This window comes from Heterodontus francisci, chromosome 28 (genome assembly GCF_036365525.1).
Source record: "Heterodontus francisci isolate sHetFra1 chromosome 28, sHetFra1.hap1, whole genome shotgun sequence".
NCBI classification, from domain to species: domain Eukaryota; kingdom Metazoa; phylum Chordata; class Chondrichthyes; order Heterodontiformes; family Heterodontidae; genus Heterodontus; species Heterodontus francisci.
In genome coordinates, this window is record NC_090398.1 from 23,541,893 (window position 1) to 23,558,767 (window position 16,875).

Consider the following 16,875-nt stretch of genomic DNA (forward strand, 5'->3'; position numbering starts at 1 on the left):
CACCAATTATGGAGATTACCATTAACCAGAATCTACACTGCACCAGCCATGTAATTCCATGGCTACAAGAGCAGGTCAGAGATTCAGAATTCTGCAGGGTGCAACCCACCTCCTGACTCCCCAAAACTTGTCCACCATCTACAAGGCACAAGGCAGGATTCTGATGGAATACTCTCCAAACGCCTGGATGGGTGCATCTCCAAAACATTCATGGGACCTTCCAGGACAAAGCAGCCTGCTTGATCTGCACCCCCTCCACCACCAGCACGCAGTGTGTTCCGTCAACAAGATGTACAGCAGCAACTCACCAAGCGTCCTTGGACAGCACCTTCCAAATACATGACCTCGACCACCTAGAAGGACAAGGGCAGCAGATGCATGTGAACACCACCACCTGGAAGTTCCCCTCACTTCTACACGTTCCTCCACTGATGTTGGCTCAAATCCTTGAACTCCGGCCCTAACAGCACTGTTGGTGTAACTACACCATATGGAGTACAGTGCTTCAAGAAGGCAGATCACCATCAACTTCTCAAGGGCAATTACGTACGGGGAACCAATGTTGGCCTTGTCAAAGACACTCACATCCTTTAAAGGAATTTTTAAAAAGTAAGACGGTACCATTTACAACTCCTCAGACACTGAACCAGTCTGTGTCTGTGAAGCAAACCTGGACAACATTCAGGCTTGGGCTGATAAGTGACAAGTTACATTCAAGCCACCCAAATGTCGGGCAATTACCATCTCCAACAAGAGATAATCTAACCAGCCTGCAGTGACGTTTAACAGTAATACTATTGCTAAACCCCTCCCCCCACCCCATTATGGGGGTTAACAATGACCAGAAACTGAACTGCACCAGCTATATAAATCCTGTAGCTCCTACAGAAGGTCAGAGGCTAGGAATTCTGCTGTGAGAAACTCACTTCCTGACTCCCAATGCCTGTCCACTATCTACAAGGGACAAATTAGGAGTGTGATGGAATACTCTCCACTTGCCTAGATGGGTGCAGCTCCAACAACACTCAAGAAGTTCGACACCATCCAGCACAAAGTAGCTCACTTGATTGGCACCTATCCGCCACCTTCAACATTCACTCCATCCACCACTGATGAACAGTGGAAGCAGCGTTCTCCGTATGCAATATGCACTGCAGTAACTCACCAATCCTCCTTCGACAGCACCTTCCAAACCCGCGGCCTCTGCCAACTAGAAAGAAAACGGCAGCAGACATGTGGGGACACCACCATCTGCAACTTCCCCTCCAAGTCACACATCATCCCAACTTGGAAATATATCACTGTTTCTGCGCTGCTGCTGGATCAAAGTTCTGGAACTCCCTCCCTAAGAACAATGTGGGTGCACCTGCAACAGTTCAAGAAGGTGGCTCACCCACCACCATCTACAAGGCAATTAGGACTGGGAAATAAATGCTGGCTTTGCCAGCGATGCCCACATCTCCTGAATGAACAACAAAAAAGCTTCACAGCTAGAAAACCTGGCTGAATGATAATCTTCCTCTTAACTGAACTCAGAACACGTAATATAAAAACAGAAAGCACTGAAAAAACTCAGCAGGTCTGGCAGCATTTGTCGACAGAGAAGCAGAGTTAATGTTTCAGGTCAGTGACCTTTGGTCAAAGCCATTCAACGTGAACTTTACTTCTCTCTCCACAGTCGCTGCCAGACTTGCTGAGTGTTTCTAGTGCTTTCTGTTTTTATTTCAGATTTCCAGCACCCGCAGTATTTTGCTTTTATTTCAGAATATGTGATGTTCGTTTTGAGGTATTTTTGCCCTGGCAACAATCTGTCATAAAAGCAAAATACTGCGGATGCTGGAAATCTGAAACAAAAACAAGAAATGCTGGATTCACTCGGCAGGTCTGGCAGCATCTGTGGAAAGAGAAGCAGAGTTAACGTTTCGGGTCAGTGACCCTTCTTCGGAACTGACAAATATTAGAAAAGTCACAGATTATAAACAAGTGAGGTGGGGGTTGGGCAAGAGATAACAAAGGAGAAGGTGCAGATTGGACCAGGCCACATAGCTGACCAAAAGGTCACGGAGCAAAGGCAAACAATATGTTAATGGTGTGTTGAAAGACAAAGCATTAGTACAGATTAGGTGTGAATATACTGAATATTGAACATCAGCAAGTGCAAACCTGAAGAAAAACAACCTGAAAAAAACAGTGGGTAAGCAAACTGAACAAACTCAAATGAAATGAAATAAATGCAAAAAAAGATTGTAAAAAATGTAAAAAGGAATGCAACAATCTGTCATATCTCAGTTCAGGAGGCGTTGGCTCCAATTTATATCCAAAAGAAGTTGAAACATTCAGTATAAAATGCTCTCTACTTATTTGTCCGTCCAGGAGTAGGAACATATTCTGGATTCTTGCAATAATTTTAATATGACGTCAATGATAGTAAAATTAGGTTATAAATCTGTTGTTTCTGAGCAGTAAGTTACTTGGATACTTATAATTAGTATCCAACACTTTCAGCCGTTTCTTGATATCACATGGAGTGAATCAAATTGGCTGAAAATTGGCATCTGTGATGCTGGGGACCTCAGGAAGAGGCCGAGATGGATCATCCACTCGGCACTTCTGCCTGACGACGACTGCAAAAGCTGCAATTCCAATAGGGGGTCTTCTACACCACCAGACCTGACAGTGCATTCAGTGAATCAGGTCTGTCAGTTCTTGCTGAACAGGACATTTAAGCAGCTTCAGAATCTACAGTAAACCATAGATAAGAGTCATATTTTTAGAAATAGACATTGTCACCTCCGACAATCAAACTGTCTTAAGCCATCTAACCCTTTAAAAACATTAGCAGTAACTGATTAAATTGCTGCCAACATACTGAATTCAATGCCAAAAGATCTGCTATTTCAGAAGTGCAAGGAATGTGACTATTACAAATATTACATTTCATAAACCTCCAGTTACTGCTTAACGGGGTAAACAAGGTGTTTTTATTTCCTGCTGAACGCAGGTCCCAACAATATTCACGTGATTTGTATTGAACGAGTACAGCAATGAATCTAGAACAGGGTTATCCAACCTTACCGGGCGGAGTGCCACTTTATGATTTTTGTTCAGTCCAGGGAGCCAGTAAGGAAATTTCGAAAGATAAAGGCCTTAAAAATGATCTTACTAATAAAAACAACAACGAAAGTGCAGTTTTGTGAAGAAGCTTTAAATGAAAACAGTAATTTATTGACTTACTTCCTCATCACTACATTGAAAACTGATTTAGCATCATACCTGGCATTGTTTTTGCTTGTATAAGCAGTCAATCTCTGCTTGCACACTTGGTACAGCGATGCAGAGTACTCTGGATAGATATCCATCTGTCAGGAGTGATCTTGACCTCTCTGTCTCTGTCTCTCCCTGTGTTTCCCCCCTCTCTGTGTTGATCCCCCCTCTCTCTCTGTCTCTGCCCCCTCTCTCTTTCTGTCCCCCTCCCTCTCTCTCTCTCTCTCTGCTCCCCCCCTCTCTTTCTCTCTCTGACCCCCTCTCTCTCCCCTCCCTCTCTCTGCCCCCCTTTTCTCTCTATCTGCCGCTCCCCCGCTCCCCACCCCTCTCTCTTTTTGTTTTCCCATCTCTCTCTGCCTCCTCTCTCTCTTTGTTTGCTCAACTCTCTCTGTTCCCCCTCTTTGGTTTCCCTCCTCTCCCTCTCTGTTCCCCTCTCTTTGTTTTCCTCTCTCTCTGTTGCCTGTCTCTTTCTCTGTCCCCCACTCTCTATTTTTGTTCCTCCCACCCCTTCTCCCTCTCATTGACAGCTGCACTCAGCGGGAGCACTCAGCACAGTAGCTTTGTGCTGGGTCAGTTTGTTTAAAAACATCGTGCTGATCTCCACAGCTGCTGAAACTGGAACGCGCTTCCCAACATTGGACAGATTCGGGGGTTCCTGGCAGGCTTTTGAAAAAAGTTGAATAACCCCAAATCTGTCCAAGTTGGGAAGTGCGTTCCTGCTTCAGCAGCTGAGCTGTGAATCTCAGCACGATATTTTTAAAACGGCCGCTCTGCAAGACGACAAAGCGAAATTTCCCATTTCCAGTCACGGAGCCCTGGGAAGGATGAGGAATGATCCCAGGTACAGTTTACACCCGCGGGCCAAATGGAAACCTTTGGTTGGCCAGATACTAGCTTGCAGTCCGTATGTTGGACAACCCTGATCCAGAATGCAAAAGGAAAAACACTGTTTTCAGTTTAATAGCCAAGGCTGGAAGCTGGATCAGGTGACCACTGAGAACCTTTTATTCTGAGACAACGCAAAATAATCAATTTTAATCGAGTTCAAAAATGTATAGTGAAAAAGTAACGTCTTGTCATAGTTTGCTCACCAACTTACATTGAATTAATCACTAAATCCAGCAGTAACTGCTAAATTAATAAACAGAAGAAACAATGGGAAGTAAGTATGAACAGTAAAACCCAGCTTTTGGCTGAGACCTGTCCGTTTCTTTATTTTGATGGTTGGATATGAAATATATATTAATTCATTAACAGTGGCTGGCACTCCTGAAACACGCGGCATATTATCAATAATAATATCAATATGGCTTGGTACTGTTGGCATGGACACTGCACGCCAGAGAATAGCGGATTCTCTGCCCCGGGTTTTCTGTCCATTAACCAAGGGCAGCCAAGTCGGAATTTACTGATGTGTGTCGTCAGTGCACAAGGCTCGCTGGCATTGGCGTAATTCAAATAATCTGCCTCAGTGGAGATGGTCTGTGGTCCCGGCTGTGCAGCGCCCCTAACCCAGCTCATCTGTAGCTGGTCCAGCCCACAAGATGTAACCAGACAGCAGTTTATGAACATTCATTCTCTGCTCCATTGGCTAAGTGGGAGCTGCTGGGGAATATTAAAATAATACTTTAAGAAAACCAGAGAGGATGATCTGGTTTAACTTTGAAGATTTCTGAATGTGGGACATGACATTGGGAGTAGTGCCCTGATCTTCCTCTAATGGAGCCGTGCTATCTTTCACTTCCACCTGTACAGACAGGACAGGACCTGGGTTGAATTGCACAACCATCTTCTGCTGCTTCACTGACCTTCCCTCCATCATATGATCAGAAATGAGGATGTTCACAGATGATTGTACTGTTCAGTACAATCTGTAATTCCTCAGATACTGAAGCATTCCGTGCCCGATGCAGCAAGACCTGGACAACATCCAGGCTTGGGCTGGTAAGTGACAAAAAATATTTGTGCTGCACAAATGCTGGGCAATGACCATCAAAAACAAGAGATCATCAAACCCTGTCACCTTTACATTCAACAGCATTAACATTGCTGAATCCTCCATTAAGAGAGTTACCACTGACCAGAATCTTCACTGCACCAGCCAATTAAGTCCATGGCCACAAGAGCAGGTCAGAGGCTGGGAATTCTGTGGTGACTCACTTCCTGATTCCCCAAAGTCTATCCACCATCTACAAGGCACAAGACAGGAATATGATGGAATAATCTCCACTTGCCTGGATGAGTGCAGCTCAAACAACACTCAAGAAGCTTAACACCATTCAGGACAAAGCAGTCTGCTTGATTGGCAGCCCCTCCACCACCGACATACAGTGGCAGATATATATGCCATCAACAAGATGCACTACAGCAACTCGACAAGCCTCCCTGGATAGCATATTCCAAATACACGACTTCGACCCCCTAGAAGGACAAGGGCAGAAAATGCATGCAACCACCACCACCTGGAAGTTCCCCTCAAAGCCACACACCATCCTGACTTGGAAATATATTGCCATTCCTGACCTGACGTTGGGTCAAAAGCCTTGACCTCCCTGCTGAACAGCGCTGTTGGTGCAACTAGACCATATGGACTGCAGAGGTTCAAGAAGGCACCTCACCACCAACTTCTCAAGGGTAAGTAGGGACAGTGAACAAATATTGGCCTTGCCAGAGGCACTTAGATCCCTTGGATGAATATAAAAAAACAAAGTGAAAGTTCAGTACCATTCATAATTGTTCAGATACTGAATCAGTCTGTGTCAATATGGACAACATTCATGCTTGGGCTTAAAAGTGACAAGTGACATTCGCGCCACACAAGTGCCAGGCAATGACCACCTCCATCAAGAGATAATCTATCCATCTCCCCTGGATGGTCAACGGCATTACCATTGCTGAATTCCTCATTATGGGGGTTACCACTGACCAGAAATCTAATTGCACCAGCCATGTAATTCCACTGCTACAAGAGCCAGTCAGAGGCTGGGAATTTTGTGGTAACTCACCTCCTGACTCCCCAAAGCCTGTCCACCATCTACAAGGCACATGTCTGAGGTATGATGGATTACTCTCCACTTGCCTGAATGAGTGCAGCTGCAACGCCAGTTGGGAAGGTCGACACTGTCCAGGACAAAGCAGCTCACTTGATTGGCACCCCATCCAACACTTCAAACATATACTCTCTCCACCACCAATGCACAGTGGCAGCAGTGTGTAGCATATGCAAGATGCACTGCAGTAACTCACCAAGCCTCCTTCGACAGCTCCTTCCAAACACGCGACCTCTACCACCTAGAAGGACACCAACATCTGCAAGTTCCCCTCCAAGTCACACACCATCCTGGCTTGGAAATATGTTTCTGTTCCTTCACTGTCGATGGATCAAAATCCTGGAACACCCTTCCTGACAGCACTGTGGGCGTACCTACACCACATGGACTTCAGTGATTCACGAAGGCAGCTCACCACCACCTTCTTAAAGGCAATTAGGGATGGACAACAAATGCTTCCTTGACAGCGACATACACAGCCTATGAAACGAATCAAAAAATTAGGACAAGCAACCTGGTAAGGTAAGATTACCCGACGATTCCATGGGAAAATGTTTCAAAATATTGCGCAGTATCGCTTACCCACTAAAAACGCCTAACACAAACGCAGTTCCATTTCTTCTGTTGCATTCGACCCTTGGCAAATGGATCATCAATACTACATTATGATGTAGCTGTAATATTTAATATGAAACAGATGCCCAAGATACAGTGATCAATGTTACATAACTGCAGCTTTTGGTATCTTGTCATTCCTGAACACTGCAGTTATCACGATATCATAACCCTCTTACTGTGCAGTTACGAATCCACTGCAATTCCACATGCCTGTAGTTAGCATTATATTACAATTCTACACATCTTCAGTTATCAGCACCAGACTCCACTTAGTTAGCACCTTAACTGCAGTTAAACAATCCAAATTAGTTCACAGGCCCCTTACTAAACAACATTTAGCAGCCAACAATGTCAGGAAATATTTGCACAGGTGACAAAAATCTTATTCAGCAGAGTGCAGTTTACTGACCGCCTCACAGGCAGAGGGATTTAAGCAGGGAATTCCAGAGCTTTGGGAATCGGCCGCTGAAGGTCACTGTCTGATCTCATTGTCTCCATCCTCCCTGGGTTACACACTGTCTGATCACACTGGGTCCATCCTCCCCGGTTACAGACTGTCTGATCACACTGGGTCCATCCTTCCCGGGTTACACACTGTCTGATCACACTGGGTCCATCCTCCCTGGGTTACACACTGTCTGATCACACTGCGTCCATCCTCCCCAGGTTACACACTGTCTGATCACACTGGGTCCATCCTCCCTGGGTTACACACTGTCTGATCACACTGGGTCCATCCTCCCTGGGTTACACACTGTCTGATCTCACTGGGTCCATCCTCCCTGGGTTACACACTGTCTGATCACACTGGGTCCATCCTTCCCGGGTTACACACTGACAGATCTCACTGGGTCCATCCTCCCCGGGTTACACACTGTCTGATCACACTGGGTCCATCCTCCCCGGGTTACACACTGTCTGATCACACTGGGTCCATCCTCCACGGGTTACTCACTGTCTGATCTCACTGGGTCCATCCTCCCCGGGTGACACACTGTCTGATCTCACTGGGTCCATCCGCCCCGGGTGACACACTGTCTGATCTCACTGGGTCCATCCTCCCCGGGTGACACACTGTCTGATCTCACTGGGTCCATCCTCCCCGGGTGACACACTGTCTGATCCAACTGGGTCCATCCTCCCCGGGTGACACACTGTCTGATCACACTGGGTCCATCCTCCCCGGGTGACACACTGTCTGATCTCACTGGGTCCATCCTCCCCGGGTTATACACTGTCTGATCTCACTGGGTCCATCCTCCCCGGGTTACACACTGTCTGATCTCACTGGGTCCATCCTCCCCGGGTTACACACTGTCTGATCTCACTGGGTCCATCCTCCCCGGGTTACACACTGTCTGATCTCACTGGGTCCATCCTCCCCGGGTTACACACTGTCTGATCTCACTGGGTCCATCCTCCCCGGGTTATACACTGTCTGATCTCACTGGGTCCATCCTCCCCGGGTTACACACTGTCTGATCTCACTGGGTCCATCCTCCCCGGGTTACACACTGTCTGATCTCACTGGGTCCATCCTCCCCGGGTGACACACTGTCTGATCTCACTGGGTCCATCCTCCCCGGGTTACACACTGTCTGATCTCACTGGGTCCCTCCTCCCCGGGTTACACACTGTCTGATCACACTGGGTCCATCCTCCCCGGGTTACACACTGTCTGACCTCACTGGGTCCATCCTCCACGGGTTATTCACTGTCTGATCTCACTGGGTCCATCCTCCCCGGGTTACACACTGTCTGATCTCACTGGGTCCATCCTCCCCGGGTTACACACTGTCTGATCTCACTGGGTCCATCCTCCCCGGGTTACACACTGTCTGATCACACTGGGTCCATCCTCCCCGGGTTACACACTGTCTGATCCCACTGAGTCCATCCTCCACGGGTTATTCACTGTCTGATCACACTGGGTCCATCCTCCCCGGGTTACGCACTGTCTGATCACACTGGGTCCATCCTCCCCGGGTTACACACTGTCTGATCTCACTGGGTCCATCCTCCCCGGGTTACACACTGTCTGATCACACTGGATCCATCCTGCCCGGGTTACACACTGTCTGATCACACTGGGTCCATCCTCCCCGGGTTACACACTGTCTGATCTCACTGGGTCCATCCTCCCCGGGTTACACACTGTCTGATCTCACTGGGTCCATCCTCCCCGGGTTACACACTGTCTGATCACACTGGGTCCATCCTCCCCGGGTTACACACTGTCTGATCTCACTGGGTCCATCCTCCCCGGGTTACACACTGTCTGATCTCACTGGGTCCATCCTCCCCGGGTTCCACACTGTCTGATCACACTGGGTCCATCCTCCCCGGGTTATTCACTGTCTGATCTCACTGGGTCCATCCTCCCCGGGTTACACACTGTCTGATCACACTGGGTCCATCCTCCCCCAGGTTACACACTGTCTGATCACACTGGGTCCATCCTCCACGGGTTACACATTGTCTGATCACACGGGGTCCATCCTCCCCGGGTTACACACTGTCTGATCACACTGGGTCCATCCTCCCCGGGTTACATACTGTCTGATCTCACTGGGTCCATCCTCCCCGGGTTACACACTGTCTGATCACACTGGGTCCATCCTCCATGGGTTGCACACTGTCTGATCACACAGGGCCCATCCTCCCCGGGTTACACACTGTCTGATCACACTGGGTCCATCCTCCCCGGGTTACACACTGTCTGATCTCACTGGGTCCATCCTCCCCGGGTTACACACTGTCTGATCACACTGGGTCCATCCTCCCAGGGTTACACTTTGTCTGATCTCACTGGGTCCATCCTCCCCGAGTTCCACACTGTCTGATCACACTGGGTCCATCCTCCCCGGGTTACACACTGTCTGATTACACTGGGTCCATCGTACCCGGGCTACACACTGTATGATCACACTGGTTCCATCCTCCCGGGGTTACACACTGTCTGATCTCACTGGGTCCATCCTCCCCGGGTTACACACTGTCTGATCTCACTGGGTCCATCCTCCCCGGGTTACAAACTGTCTGATCTCACTGGGTCCATCCTCCCCGGGTTATTCACTGTCTGATCACACTGGGTCCATCCTCCACGGGTTACACACTGTCTGATCTCACTGGGTCCATCCACCCCGGGTTACACACTGTCTGATTACACTGGGTCCATCCTCCCGGGGTTACACACTGTCTGAGCTCACTGGGTCCATCCTCCCGGGGTTACACACCGTCTGATCTCACTGGGTCCATCCTCCCCGGGTTACACACTGTCTGATCTCACTGGGTCCATCCTCCCCGGGTTATTCACTGTCTGAACTCAGTGGGTCCATCCGCCCCGGGTTACACACTGTCTGATCTCACTGGGTCCATGCTCCCCAGGTTATTCACTGTCTGATCTCACTGGGTCCATCCGCCCCGGGTTACACACTGTCTGATCACACTGGGTCCATCCTCCCCGGGTTACACACTGTGTGATCTCACTGGGTCCATCCTCCCCGGGTTACACACTGTCTGATCTCACTGGGTCCATCCTCCCCGGGTTACACACTGTCTGATCTCACTGGGTCCATCCTCCCCAGGTTGTTCACTGTCTGATCTCACTGGGTCCATCCTCCCCGGGTTACACACTGTCTGATCTCACTGGGTCCATCCTCCCCGGGTTACACACTGTCTGATCTCACTGGGTCCATCCTCCCCGGGATACACACTGTCTGATCACACTGGGTCCATCCTCCCCGGGTTACACACTGTCTGATCACACTGGGTCCATCCTCCCCGGGTTACACACTGTCTGATCACACTGGGTCCATCCTCCCCAGGTTACACACTGTCTGATCACACTGGGTCCATCCTCCCTGGGTTACACACTGTCTGATCTCACTGGGTCCATCCTCCCCGGGTTACACACTGTCTGATCTCACTGGGTCCAGCCTCCCCGGGTTACACACTGTCTGATCACACTGGGTCCATCCTCCCCGGGTTACACACTGTCTGATCACACTGGGTCCATCCTCCCCGGGTTATTCACTGTCTGATCTCACTGGGTCCATCCTCCCCGGGTTACACACTGTCTGATCTCACTGGGTCCATCCTCCCCGGGTTACACACTGTCTGATCTCACTGGGTCCATCCTCCCCGGGTTACACACTGTCTGATCTCACTGGGTCCATCCTCCCCAGGTTACACACTGTCAGATCACACTGGGTCCATCCTCCCCGGGTTACACACTGTCTGATCTCACTGGGTCCATCCTCCCCGGGTTACACACTGTCTGATCTCACTGGGTCCATCCTTCCCGGGTTACACACTGTCTGATCACATTGGGTCCATCCTCCCCGGGTTACACACTGTCTGATCACACTGGGTCCATCATCCCCGGGTTACACACTGTCTGATCACACCGGGTCCATCCTCCTCAGGTTACACACTGTCTGATCTCACTGGGTCCATCCTCCACGGGTTACACACTGTCTGATCACATTGGGTCCATCCTCCCCGGGTTACACACTGTCTGATCACACTGGGTCCATCATCCCCGGGTTACACACTGTCTGATCACACTGGGACCATCCACCTCAGGTGACACGCTGTCTGATCACACTGGGTCCATCCTCCCCGGGTTACACACTGTCTGATCTCACTGGGTCCATCCTCCCCGAGTTACACACTGTCTTATCACACTGGGTCCATCCTCCCCGGGTTACACACTGTCTGATCTCACTGGGTCCATCCTCCCCGAGTTACACACTGTCTTATCACACTGGGTCCATCCTCCCCGGGTTACACACTGTCTGATCTCACTGGGTCCATCCACCCCGGGTTACACACTGTCTGATTACACTGGGTCCATCGTACCCGGGTTACACACTGTCGGATCATACTGGGTCCATCCTCCCGGGGTTACACACTGTCTGATCTCACTGGGTCAATCCTCCCCGGGTTACACACTGTCTGATCACACTGGGTCCATCCTCCCGGGGTTACACACTGTCTGATCTCACTGGGTCAATCCTCCCCGGGTTACACACTGTCTGATCTCACTGGGTCCATCCACCCCGGGTTACACACTGTCTGATAACACTGGGTCCATCGTACCCGGGGTACACACTGTCTGATCACACTGGGTCCATCCTCCCCGGGTTATTCACTGTCTGATCACACTGGGTCCATCCTCCCCGGGTTACACACTGTCTGATCACACTGGGTCCATCCTCCCCGGGTTACACACTGTCTGATCACACTGGGTCCATCCTCCCCGGGTTACACACTGTCTGATCTCACTGGGTCCATCCTCCCCGGGTTACACACTGTCTGATCTCACTGGGTCAATCCTCCCCGGGTTACACACTGTCTGATCACACTGGGTCCATCCTCCCCGGGTTACACACTGTCTGATCTCACTGGGTCCATCCTCCCCGGGTTACACACTGTCTGATCTCACTGGGTCCATCCTCCCCGAGTTACACACTGTCTGATCTCACTGGGTCCATCCTCCCCGGGTTACACACTGTCTGATCTCACTGGGTCCATCCTCCCCGGGTTACACACTGTCTGATCACACTGGGTCAATCCTCCCCGGGTTACACACTGTCTGATCACACTGGGTCCATCCTCCCCGGGTTACACACTATCTGATCACACTGGGTCCATCCTCCCCGGGTTACACACTGTCTGATCACACTGGGTCCATCCTCCCCGGGTTACACACTGTCTGATCACACTGGGTCCATCCTCCCCGGGTTACACACTGTCTGATCACACTGGGTCCATCCTCCCCGGGTTATTCACTGTCTGATCACACTGGGTCCATCCTCCCCGGGTTACACACTGTCTGATCACACTGGGTCCATCCTCCCCGGGTTACACACTGTCTGATCACACTGGGTCCATCCTCCCCGGGTTATTCACTGTCTGATCACACTGGGTCCATCCTCCCCGGGTTACACACTGTCTGATCTCATTGGGTCCATCCTCCCCGGGTTACACACTGTCTGATCTCACTGGGTCCATCCTCCCCGGGTTACACACTGTCTGATCTCACTGGGTCCATCCTCCCCGGGTTACACACTGTCTGATCACACTGGGTCCATCCTCCCCGGGTTACACATTGTCTGATCACACTGGGTCCATCCTCCCCGGGTTACACACTGTCTGATCACACTGGGTCCATCCTCCCCGGGTTACACACTGTCTGATCTCACTGGGTCCATCCTCCCCGGGTTACACACTGTCTGATCACACTGGGTCCATCCTCCCCGGGTTACACACTGTCTGATCTCACTGGGTCCATCCTCCCCGGGTTACACACTATCTGATCACACTGGGTCCATCCTCCCCGGGTTACACACTGTCTGATCTCACTGGGTCCATCCTCCCCGGGTTACACACTGTCTGATCTCACTGGGCCCATCCTCCCCGGGTTACACACTGTCTGATCACACTGGGTCCATCCTCCCCGGGTTACACACTGTCTGATCACACTGGGTCCATCCTCCCTGGGTTACACACTGTCTGATCACACTGGGTCCATCCTCCCCGGGTTATTCACTGTCTGATCACACTGGGTCCATCCTCCCGGGTTATTCACTATCTGATCACACTGGGTCCATCCTCCCCGGGTTATTCACTGTCTGATCACACTGGGTCCATCCTCCCCGGGTTATTCACTGTCTGATCACACTGGGTCCATCCTCCCCGGGTTACACACTGTCTGATCTCACTGGGTCCATCCTCCCCGGGTTACACACTGTCTGATCACATTGGGTCCATCCTCCCCGGGTTACACACTGTCTGATCACACTGGGTCCATCCTCCCCGGGTTACACACTATCTGATCACACTGGGTCCATCCTCCCCGGGTTACACACTGTCTGATCTCACTGGGTCCATCCTCCCCGGGTTACACACTGTCTGATCTCACTGGGCCCATCCTCCCCGGGTTACACACTGTCTGAGCACACTGGGTCCATCCTCCCCGGGTTACACACTGTCTGATCACACTGGGTCCATCATCCCTGGGTTACACACTGTCTGATCACACTGGGTCCATCCTCCCCGGGTTATTCACTGTCTGATCACACTGGGTCCATCCTCCCGGGTTATTCACTATCTGATCACACTGGGTCCATCCTCCCCGGGTTATTCACTGTCTGATCACACTGGGTCCATCCTCCCCGGGTTACACACTGTCTGATCACACTGGGTCCATCCTCCCCGGGTTATTCACTGTCTGATCTCACCGGGTCCATCCTCCCCGGGTTACACACTGTCTGATCTCACTGGGTCCATCCTCCCCGGGTTACACACTGTCTGATCTCACTGGGTCCATCCTCCCCGGGTTACACACTGTCTGATCACACTGGGTCCATCCTCCCCGGGTTACACACTGTCTGATCTCACTGGGTCCATCCTCCCCAGGTTGTTCACTGTCTGATCTCACTGGGTCCATCCTCCCCGGGTTGCACACTGCCTGATCTCACTGGGTCCATCCTCCCCGGGTTACACACTGTCTGATCATACTGGGTCCATCCTCCCTGGGTTACACACTGTCTGATCACACTGGGTCCATCCTCCCCGGGTTACACACTGTCTGATCTCACTGGGTCCATCCTCCCCGGGTTACACACTGTCTGATCACACTGGGTCCATCCTCCCCGGGTTACACACTGTCTGATCACACTGGGTCCATCCTCCCCAGGTTACACACTGTCTGATCACACTGGGTCCATCCTCCCTGGGTTACACACTGTCTGATCTCACTGGGTCCATCCTCCCCGGGTTACACACTGTCTGATCTCACTGGGTCCAGCCTCCCCGGGTTACACACTGTCTGATCACACTGGGTCCATCCTCCCCGGGTTACACACTGTCTGATCACACTGGGTCCATCCTCCCCGGGTTATTCACTGTCTGATCTCACTGGGTCCATCCTCCCCGGGTTACACACTGTCTGATCTCACTGGGTCCATCCTCCCCGGGTTACACACTGTCTGATCACACTGGGTCCATCCTCCCCGGGTTATTCACTGTCTGATTACACTGGGTCCATCCTCCCCGGGTTACACACTGTCTGATCACACTGGGTCCATCCTCCCCGGGTTATTTACTGTCTGATCACACTGGGTCCATCCTCCCCGGGTTACACACTGGGTCCATCCTCCCCGGGTTACACACTGTCTGATCTCACTGGGTCCATCCTCCCCGGGTTACACACTGTCTGATCACACTGGGTCCATCCTCCCCGGGTTACACACTGTCTGATCACACTGGGTCCATCCTCCCCGGGTTACACACTGTCTGATCACACTGGGTCCATCCTCCCCGGGTTATTCACTGTCTGATCTCACTGGGTCCATCCTCCCCGGGTTACACACTGTCTGATCTCACTGGGTCCATCCTCCCCGGGTTACACACTGTCTGATCACACTGGGTCCATCCTCCCCGGGTTATTCACTGTCTGATTACACTGGGTCCATCCTCCCCGGGTTACACACTGTCTGATCACACTGGGTCCATCCTCCCCGGGTTATTTACTGTCTGATCACACTGGGTCCATCCTCCCCGGGTTACACACTGTCTCTTCACACTGGGTCCATCCTCCCCGGGTTACACACTGTCTGATCTCACTGGGTCCATCCTCCCCGGGTTACACACTGTCTGATCACACTGGGTCCATCCTCCCCGGGTTACACACTGTCTGATTACACTGGGTCCATCCTCCCCGGGTTACACACTGTCTGTTCACACTGGGTCCATCCTCCCCGGGTTACACACTGTCTGATCTCACTGGGTCCATCCTCCCCGGGTTACACACTGTCCGATTACACTGGGTCCATCCTCCCCGGGTGACACACTGTCTGATCACACTGGGTCCATCCTCCCCGGGTTACACACTGTCTGATCACACTGGGTCCATCCTCCCCGGGTTACACACTGTCTGATTACACTGGGTCCATCCTCCCCGGGTTACACACTGTCTGATCACACTGGGTCCATCCTCCCCGGGTTACACACTGTCTGATCACACTGGGTCCATCCTCCCCGGGTTACACACTGTCTGATCACACTGGGTCCATCCTCCCCGGGTTACACACTGTCTGATCTCACTGGGTCCATCCTCCCCGGGTTACTCACTGTCTGATCACACTGGGTCCATCCTCCCCGGGTTACACACTGTCTGATCACACTGGGTCCATCCTCCCCGGGTTACACACTGTCTGATCACACTGGGTCCATCCTCCCCGGGTTACACACTGTCTGATCACACTGGGTCCATCCTCCCTGGGTTACACACTGTCTGATCTCACTGGGTCCATCCTCCCCGGGTTACACACTGTCTGATTACACTGGGTCCATCCTCCCCGGGTTACACACTGTCTGATCACACTGGGTCCATCCTCCCCGGGTTACACACTGTCTGATCACACTGGGTCCATCCTCCCCGGGTTACACACTGTCTGATCTCACTGGGTCCATCCTCCCCAGGTTGTTCACTGTCTGATCTCACTGGGTCCATCCTCCCCGGGTTGCACACTGCCTGATCTCACTGGGTCCATCCTCCCCGGGTTACACACAGTCTGATCACACTGGGTCCATCCTCCCCAGGTTGTTCACTGTCTGATCTCACTGGGTCCATCCTCCCCGGGTTACACACTGTCTGATCACACTGGGTCCATCCTCCCCGGGTTACACACTGTCTGATCTCACTGGGTCCATCCTCCCCAGGTTGTTCACTGTCTGATCTCACTGGGTCCATCCTCCCCGGGTTGCACACTGCCTGATCTCACTGGGTCCATCCTCCCCGGGTTACACACTGTCTGATCATACTGGGTCCATCCTCCCTGGGTTACACACTGTCTGATCACACTGGGTCCATCCTCCCCGGGTTACACACTGTCTGATCTCACTGGGTCCATCCTCCCCGGGTTACACACTG

The 16,875-nt window shown here is 51.5% G+C and overlaps 1 protein-coding gene across 2 annotated transcripts in view; it reads right to left on the reverse strand.

Moving 5' to 3' along the window:
- The window catches only part of LOC137385136 (NACHT, LRR and PYD domains-containing protein 3-like), a 116,370-nt gene that overhangs the window by 94,804 nt on the left and 4,691 nt on the right, over positions 1–16,875 (reverse strand). For both annotated transcript variants that reach the window (XM_068059978.1, XM_068059976.1), the window contains exon 2: positions 6,511–6,794. The gene's annotated coding sequence lies outside the window, so the exon portion shown is untranslated. The remainder of the gene's footprint in view (positions 1–6,510; positions 6,795–16,875) is intronic.